The following is a 10,302-nucleotide window of genomic DNA, read 5'->3' on the forward strand; positions in this document are numbered from 1 at the left end:
AGAACTCGACTGTCTGGGCTGCTGGAAGAGTTCTTTCAGTTGAATTCCGAGGCCGATACAGAAACGTCGATTATTTGGGAAACCCACAAGGCCTTAATAAGGGCGTTATTAATAGCATTGGGGACAAGAATGAAAAAACAACAACAAAAAGAAATAGATAACAAACTCAACCAAATCGCAAAATTAGAACAAAAAGCAAAAATCTCCCAAACAAAAAACATTCTAGAGGAACTGACCTCACTCAGAAGGGAATTAAAAAACAGTCTAGAATCTAGATTTAATAAAAGACGCTTGCATCTCAAACACACAGTTTTTGCCCATGGCAACAAAGGAAGCAAGTTCATGACGGCGCTAATTAAAAAGGCACGAGGGAGAAATCATATATCGTCCATAAAGACACAAACAGGTGGGATGACCTCCTCTACCGCGGAAATAGCAGATGAATTTCAGAAATATTATTCTGATCTATATAACTTGGATGGCCGAGGAGGAAATCCTGTCCCGCAAAAATCAAAGAGTGAGATAGATCACTACTTAAATGCTTTAAACTTGCCTAAACTGGACGACTCAGAAGCTGACAACCTATTGACCCCAGTCACTAGTGCTGAAATAGAAGGCGTTTTGGACTCTTTCCCCACTGGAAAGAGCCCAGGACCAGACGGCTTATCTCTGGCCTACTATAAATCATTCAAAAAGATTCTTGTTCCCCGATTACGGGACTTATGTAACTCACTATTACAAGGAAAATCCCTACCCAAGCAGTCTCTTGAAGCACACGTCACGCTGCTGCATAAGGAAGGAAAAGATCCTGAATGATGCGGCAGTTACAGACCTATATCGCTCATAAATGTAGATGTGAAGATTTGGGCAAAATTGCTCGCCAAACGATTAGAAGATTTAATCCCCACATTAGTGGACAGGGAACAGGCGGGATTTGTGAAAGGAAGAGAGGGAAGGGACAACTGCCACCGATTGCTACATATAGCAAGATATGCCCAATCCCGAAAGATTCCGTTAGCCTTTTTGGGGACTGATGCCGAAAAGGCATTTGACAGGGTGAGCTGGATGTATCTAGAGGCAGTTCTTAGACGGTTTAATTTCCCCATCCCTTTCATTGCTTCTATTTTCTCATTATACTCCAATCCACATGCAAGACTGAAAGTTAATGATATCCTGTCCCCCCCATTTAACATACGCAACGGAACGCGCCAAGGTTGGCCACTTTCCCCAACACTATTTATTCTTGCACTGGAACCTTTCCTCCAGAGGGTGAGACAGGACCCAAACATTAGAGGTCTCGAAATAGGCCCCTATTCTATCGCAACCGCTGCGTTCGCAGACGATATCATGTTTATCGTCACGGAACTAGAAAAAGGGATCCTGGGACTGGTCTCACTTCTGGAGGAATTTGGGGCTTTATCAAATTTTAAAGTGAATTATTCTAAATCCACAATCCTAAATGTCTCGATTCCGGAACCCCAAAGCACATCAATACAATCCAGCTCCCCCTTTAAATGGTCCAACTCTCATATTGACTACCTAGGCATAAAACTCTCCAGAAGGGCTGAGGATCTTTACATACACAACTTCTGCCCCCTAATACCTAAGATTAACGAAATGCTTCACACATATGACTTGCCCTTCGTGTCCTGGTTTGGCAGAAAGAACATCCTTAAATCTTACGTTCTTTCGACAATCCTCTACAAAATTCGCATGCTTCCAGTCTTCCTTCCGAGCTCCTTCTTTAAAGCCATCAAGAAAGCTTTCTCAGACTATGTCTGGAAACACAAACGGCCACGGTTAGCCCATAGCCTGATGATAAGGAGGCGTTGGGAGGGAGGAATGGATTTACCTTGCATGGAGGACTACTACAATGCAGCACAATTAAGTTACTGGATGGAACTTAGTCAACCCAGAAGAGACCCGATTTTAGCAGTACTGGCAGAAGGAGTCTATGGAAACACTTTAATAGAAGACCTCTGGTTCCCCCCCAGATTTAAGTCCAGGGGACGGGGCCGTGAGCCCCTTCTCCGGGGACCCTGCGAGACCTGGGAAAGACTCAGGAACTCTCTGGCACCTAGCCCATCTCCGGCAATGCCTTTACGCGCTCTATGTAAATTAGTAAACATTCCCTCAGACCCGATGTCACTTAATCTATGGAAAAAATTCAAGGGGACAACAGTAGGAGACCTACAAGCACATGCCCACAAAAAACCCTCCGAGATACTAGAGGCCCTCCTTCCTCAACACCCCCTCTCTATTGTACAGAAAGCCCACATCACGAAGACTATAGAGAAATTCCAGAGAGCATTCAAATCAACTAGACCTAAGACTAGTTTTGAGAAAACCCTGTAGGAGAGGGAGATGAGCCAGAGGAAATTAGCCAAAATAAAGAAATGCTTCATTGCCCCAGTCACTCTCACTAAAACAGCCTTTCTCCTATCATGGGAAAGAGAACTGAATATTACCCTCACTCCAGAGGAAATGAAAGTCATTATGAAGACAGCATTTGGCCTCTCTCCCTGTGTGCTAACTCAGGAAAGCCATTATAAACTACTAGTACGATGGTACAGGACCCCACAGTGGCTACATGCGTATAAATTGGCACCCCACAATAAATGCTGGAGATGCGACGCTAATGTTGGCTCCTACATACATATTTGGTGGGAATGCCCAATTATTACCCCCTATTGGAAAGAAGTCGAGGGAACCCTTCAAAACATCTTACCTAACTTCGTTCTCACAGCGGATATCATCTTCCTCTGGAGACCATCAGCTATTTTCCACCCATTCAAAAATAAACTAACAGCACTACTGATAGATGCAGCTAAGGCCCTGATCCCTCTCCTCTGGCTCCAGAAAACCCCTCCTACTCTAGATCAATGGAAAGAAAAAGTTGATTTAATCTGCAATCTAGAAGAACTTGAGAGCTGGGCAACCAATAAACACGACAGGTTTGTGGAAAAGTGGATCCCCTGGAAAGCATTGACCTGAGTCTCCTCTGGAGGTGAGGAATAGATGCTAAGGCATCCGTGTACAGATACAAACATGGTGAGAACCTCGGGTGGAGAACAGGTGAGAGTGATGGGAAGCGCAGAGCAAGCGCCTTAACAAAATATAATGTCGCGAACCTGTCCCTCCCCCCCCAAACTCAAACTCAAACCTCCTTCCCCCACATCCCCTATATGTCCGCCTACCCGTGCCCCCCACCCCAACTCCCCCACCCCCCCTGCTCCCTTGTCTTTGTACCATGTGTGATGAAAGTTAAACGATGTCTGTACCCAACTTGCAGTATTTTGAGTTAAACAAGAACGCGAACAACAATGGTTGTAAAGAATCTCTTAATATTAAGTAAGTTAGTTGATTGCAAGACTATATTAGGGATGTCCAGACGGTTACTGTTCTAGCCAGAAATACATCCTCAGAGAATGCAACTACGCAACCTGTCTTGCCTTAGTAGTTAAGTCAGTTAAGTTGATATTGTCTTTTTCTTTACTGTCTATATATATGCAATCTTTCAAATGTATGTAATTAATTATAAAATCTAATAAAAATTGATTTAAAAAAAATAATAAAATTGCATATTTGCAAAAATGTAAAATTTTATTTTGTATCCTCTAAATTGCATTAACTCCTGAAAAGAAATGTGGGGTCATTTGTGGGGGTATCTATTATTCTGACTCCTATGAGCCTTTGCAGTCTTGGCTTAGTGTGGGAAAATAAAATGTTACTCAAAATGTTAAAAATTAATGTTAAATTTATGTCTCCTAAATGGTTAAAAAAAAAAAAGGTTTTCAAATGTGGGTCCAGATTAAGGCAAACAGATAGAAATATATCCTTCATCATAAATTTGAGAAGTATGTTTGTAGACATTTCAGATATTCCAGTTGAAAATGTGAAAAAATTAAACTTTTTTCCAAATTTTCCCAATTTTGGCACTTTTACACACATTCTATCAGTCTATTCGTACTACGTAAATGAAGTTAATATGTGGCAAAAAACATTGTCAAAATTATTTGGATATGCAAAACCTTTACAGAGTAAGGACTCACACGCTCGTGCGCTTTTTTAACGTTGCGATATTGCAGCGTTTTTTTAACGCGATTGTCAATGGGACTTTCTAGTGTTAAAAACGCATCGAACAAAATTGCAAAGCACAAACTTGCAATGCGTTTTTAACATTAGAAAGTCCCATTGGCAATCGTGTTAAAAAAGGCAGCGACATCGCAGTGTTAAAAAAAAAAACGCAAGTGGGTGTGAGCTCTTATTCTATGTTAAAGCGACACAAGTCAGACTTCCAAAATTTGGCTTGGTCATTAAGGTGCAAACAGGCTTGGTTACTAAGGGGTTAAATATATCAATTCTAGGGCTAAGCCATACATAAGGCATATTTAGCTTAAAGGGGTTGTCCCGCGGCAGCAAGTGGGGTTATACACTTCTGTATGGCCATATTAATGCACTTTGTAATGTACATCGTGCATTAAATATGAGCCATACAGAAGTTATTCACTTACCTGCTCCGTTGCTGGCGTCCCCGTCGCCATGGTGCCGTCTAACTTCAGCGTCTAATTGCCCGATTAGACGCGCTTCCGCAGATGGGTCTTTACCCTTCGGCTCTGTTCGGCAGCAGCGGCGTTCTGGCTCCGCCCCCTTGTACGCGTCATCGCGTAGCTCCGCCCCCGTCACATGTGCCGATTCCAGCCTCCTGATTGGCTGGAATTGGCACATGTGACGGGGGCGGAGCTACGCGATGATGCGTACAAGGGGGCGAAGCCAGAACACCGCTGCTGCCGAACAGAGCCGAAGGGTAAAGACCCATCTGCGCAAGCGCGTCTAATCGGGCAATTAGACGCTGAAGTTAGACGGCAGCATGGCGACGAGGACGCCAGCAACGGAGCAGGTAAGTGAATAACTTCTGTATGGCTCATATTTAATGCACGATGTATATTACAAAGTGCATTAATATGGCCATACAGAAGTGCTTAACCCCACTTGCTATCGCGGGACAACCCCTTTAAGGATACCAATGAAATTATATAACTCTTTTATGTGTGAACCCTTCAGTGGACTTTATTCAAGTTATTCAATATCCTAGATTGAAAAGTAGCCTTTTAAATTGTGACTGCAGACACTTATTTTAATAATGTCACAAAGATTGTAGTAGATGAAAATTGAGTTTGGGTCCTTGGAAACGGGATGATTTTAAGGTAATTCAGTACCCGGCAGTTCTCCTCTTGCACTTTCACATAGGAGAAAGGATTGCTCAGTGAATGGAAGCAGGCAGGTAGAGTGATTTCTGGCTCACTCCCCTCCATTCACTGGAAAAAGGCAGTCATTTATAGATTAAAGACTGCCTGTTTACACAGGTCGATGATTGTTTGATTTTTGTCTGCAGAAACTGAACAACACAAACAAATCATCATTCTTTATTCAGTTGCTGCCGACATTTACATTAAACAATTATTGTTCAGATTCCAATGAGAATCTGAACAATAGGTCCCTAACTCACTGCTCCCACTGTATAATAATGATTCACATATAAGAGATATTGGATGTGATCTCTTTTTTCAGTACTTTTTAAGAAAAATTCATTTTCAAGATCCAGTGGGAGACGAAGTCTATTTTAATGAGAAAGGAGAAATGGCCATGTATTATCTTATTAGAAATTTTGCTTTTCAAACACCTTTAAAATATACAATAATAAATTTTGGAGAGTTCCATAAATCATCAAAAGAAGCAAAACAGCTGGTTATCTACCAAAAAAAGACATCAACATTTTGGAAGAATGGTAAGGTAAGTGTTAGTGTCTTTATTTAAAAAATACTAAATCATGGAACTCAGAATAGACAATACAAAAAAGTTTAAAAGAGTAGTAGTTGGAATTGTAGATAATTGAAAGGCAAATAACAGAAATAGTAAAGTTTATTTGCCCTTCTAACAAATTTCGAACAGCTTTAGTTGTGCTAGAATAAGAAAACAATAACTTTTGTTATTGCAGTCAAGTTACGCTTTGTGCAATAAAAGTATAAAGTAAGGCCTTGTTCACATTCGCACTGTGATTTCTACTTTAACCGCTTAGTGACAGCCCCATTGCCTTTTTACGTCCTAGCTAAGTGAGCTTTAATCCTCAGGGATGTAAAAACATGTTTCCGCTGAGGATTCAAGTCACGTGGGCTGAGAATGTGACAGCTCTGTGCTGTCGGCTCCTGGAGGTAGCCAACAACCTGAAGCTGTCATGGGGGGCTGTGGGAAGCCCCACCCCTGGTCATGCAATTAGCACTATCCATGAGGGGACCTGAAACTATACACCTCCATTCTCTGCAACGTCTGGTCTGAAAAGGACCTTCAGACGTCTTCTGCACATGCGCGTCAAAGGCAAAATGGCAAAGCATGCGCAGGAGATCGGATCATCACGGGACATTTGAAATCTTCCCACTCCTGGCTACTTAAGGTAGCCGGGAAGCAGCAGATGTCACCGGGGGCCGCGGTGTCCAGTCTCCGGGTCCGTGATGGCCTCTATCCAATGGATAACGGCAATGATTGAAAAGTTAAGAAAAAGTAAAATAAAGTTAAAGTTTCACCTCCCCTCATGGATCCAATCCATGAGGGGAGGTGAAAATTCTCACCTCTGTCCTCCGCGATGTCCCGCAGCAATATGGTCTTTCCAGGAACCTATGTCATCTTCTGCGCATGCACGTCTAATAAAAACATCGGGCACATACATAGAAGGGCTCGCGCCCTGGAAGATTTGGAATCCCCCTGCTCCCGGCTAGCATGTGTAGCCGGGAGCAAAGAGATATCACCATGAGCCACCGTATGTGGTTCCGGGTCACAGGATTGCTGTTATCCAACATGATAACAATGATCATGTAACAGGATAACAATGATCATCTAACGTTAAAAAAAAGTTTTAAAAAGTGTAAAAAAAAAAAGCATAAAAAGTTTAATTTCCCCTCACATATCAAAGTGTCAGACGCAAGTGCAAAGCCGTGGATTGCCCGGGTAATTTAGAATTACCCTGCTCCTGGCTGCCAAACATAGTCGAAAGCCTGGAGATTTCACAGGGGGGAAGGGGTGGTACTTGGCCCCTGGTCACGTGATCACTGTTATCCAATGGATAACGGTGATAATGTAAAAGTTAAAAAAAAGTTAAAATTTCACCTCCGGTCATGAATACTATTCATGCGGGGAGGTGAAATTACTTACCTAAGGCCTTTGGCAATGTCCCCTGACGGAATCTTTATCTACGGACCTTTCCCCAACTTCGTCGCATGCGCCAGTTGACAAAATGGCTTACACAAGTGCTGAAGCTGTGGAGGGACCGGGAAATTTAAAATCTCCTTGCCCCTGGCTACTAAAAGTAGCCAATAACCTGGAACAGTGACTGAGGGCTGCAGTGCACGGTCCCTGGTCACGTGATCACTATTATCCAATAGATAATGTTGATCACGTAAAAGTTACAAACAGAAAAAGTTCAATGCTCCTTTCGGTTTGGGCCCTGTTGCGCATACATACATAAGACTAGGGCCACAATGGTCTTATTTCTGAACACAAGACAAACAGGGGTATCATATGTGTGTTGTACAAAAAAAATATTTTTAAAATGACAGAATTGCCAAAAAAATGAAAATTGTAATTTTTTGTTTTATTTAGATTCATTCAAAGACTGTGGTGTCAAAATATGCAGTACACCCCTATATGAATTTGTTCAGGGGTCTAGTTTTCAAAATGAGGTCATTTGTGGGGGTTCTCTGTCGTTTTGGCCGCTCAAGGGCTCTCCAAGTGTGCAGTGGGGCCTAAAACGCCTTCAAGCTAATTTTCTGTTCTGAAAGCCACCGGTTGCTCCTTTTGGTTTGGCCCCATTGTGCATACAGATATAAGATTAGGGCCACAATGGGTATGTTTCTGAACATAGGACAAACGGTAGTATCCATTTTGGGGTGAAAGTCTTCAATCATATGTGTGCTGAACAAAAAAATGTTTTTAAAATTACATGATTACCAAAAAATGAAAATGTTTTTTTCAAATACTGTGAGGTCAAAATACGCATTACACCCCTAGATGAATTCGTTAAAGGATCTAGTTATCAAAATGGGGTCATTTGTGGGGGTTCTGTGTCGTTTTGACAGCTCAAGAGCTCTACAAGTGTGCTATCGGATATAAATCACCTTCAAGCAAAATGTCAGTACTGAAAGCCACTGGTTACTCCTTTCAGTTTGGGCCCTGTTGTGCATACAGACATAAAATTAGGGCCACAACGGGTATGTTTCTGAGCACAGGACAAACAGATGTATCAATTTTGGGGTGTAAATCCTCATTTCATGAAAAAAATATGTCTTTAAAAAGACATATTTGCAAAATTATGAAATTGTATTTTTTCTCCTCTAAATTGCATTAACTTCTAACTTTGTGTTAGAAAAAAAAATCCATATTTGGCTCCGTCACTAAGGCGCAAACAAGCTTCGTAACTGAGTGGTTAAATTGATCCATGACAGACAGCAGCATGCAATGTACTCTATTGATTTTTAAAGGGGTTCATCAAGTTCCTGCGACATGCGGGACAAAGTGATGAGGAAAATAATGATGCATGCAGCACTACACTTCTTGAAAAAACCATAAAACTTTACAGTAGAGTATACAAAAGAGGTTCTTAATGGACTCTCTGACACAGATGTGGACATAGACTAAAATAATAACCTAGGCCACATATTAGTAAACCAGAATTTACAATGATGGCTACAGCTACTTATATTGGAGGATCTCAGTGACAAGAGCAAATTACATAGGATGATGGATGCTGTTGTCACTGAATGCTTGCATGGACACTCTGGTTACTCCATGATACCTCCACTTTCAAAAGCACACTAATAGGTAAATTTTTTAAACTGTGAGTTACAGTCGGGACAGGGCTAAATGTAAGCAATGACAACCTCTTTACAATACTGTGGAACATATATGCACTAAATAAATGAGTAAAATAAAACATAATGAAAAAAGTTTGGCACCGTGTTAGCCTGTAGAGCAAAATGTGATTGGTCCCAGCAAGAGAAACAAAGTAATTTTGTATAAACGATACCTTTTAATGGCTAACAAAAATACATAATGTTATAGCGAGCGTTCAACCGTATGCAAGGTTCTTCCTCAGGCATAATGGAACAGATCTTAAGACACATTTATATAAATGCATATACACATGTTCACATGAAAGGACGCAGACATGGTATGATTAATTAGCACTTAGATAAATACCAAATTCTTCTATTTTAAATCACAAAGCGATAGAAGAATTTTGGAGTACAAATGTATAACAAATTTATAACAACTTAACAGAGGGCTAAATTCTTGAAGAGAATTCATGCGTGACTGGGAAGTATGAGAAATCCAAACACAGATAAGACTCTGGCCTGGTGACCCCCTAACACTAATCCAGGGACCATAAAACTGACACATCTTTATCAGTGGACTATTCAAGTATTTATTTATTTATCTATTCATCATGATGTGGTTTTCTTTTAAGTGCAAATTAATCACATCCATGTCTGTACCTTGTCATAAGTATGTGTGTATATATATATATATATATATATATATATATATATATATATATACCTCTTTGGGTCTATTTCATTATGCCTGAGGAAGAACCCTGGGAGGTTTGAAAGCTCGCTTTAACATCACATATTTTAGTTAGCTATTAAAAGGTATCATAGCTACAAGGTTTATTTTGCTGGGAGCAATCAAATAAAATATAATAATGTAGTACCATTAAAAGAAGTAAAAAATGGATAGCGCTCCAATAAATGGATGGGGAATAGTTGTCAAGAGAGAGTATATATAACAATATAATGAAAATATGGTAAAAAAATAGTAAAAAAATTGAAGATGACTCACCCCGTGACGCCGGGCCCGTTATGAAGGCGCCTGTGCGTCAATGTCCGAGATAGCGTATCAATCCACAATGTAGGTGATAGTTCCTTGCACCGGTCCCAAAAGACATCTTGATGAGAGCAGCTTGGTTACTCCCAGCGGTGAAGAAAACACCGCGGGATAAAGAACAAATCAGAAACAAAAGAAAATTAACCAGCGCTCCGGTGTTACGGAAAAGAACAGATCATCCAGGTTAATAAGAGGAGTTCGTGTAATAACGGATATTACTTACTTCGCAGGGGTGCTAATGATTAAGCACCCCTGAATCCAAGATGGCATATAGGATTCAGAAGATGTGTACGAAAAATTTTTAACCTGGATGATCTGTTCTTTTCCGTAACACCGGAGCGCTGGTTAATTTTCTTTTGTTTCTGA

The sequence above is a fragment of the Eleutherodactylus coqui genome, chromosome 7 (genome assembly GCF_035609145.1).
Source record: "Eleutherodactylus coqui strain aEleCoq1 chromosome 7, aEleCoq1.hap1, whole genome shotgun sequence".
In the NCBI taxonomy this organism is placed as follows: Eukaryota; Metazoa; Chordata; class Amphibia; order Anura; family Eleutherodactylidae; genus Eleutherodactylus; species Eleutherodactylus coqui.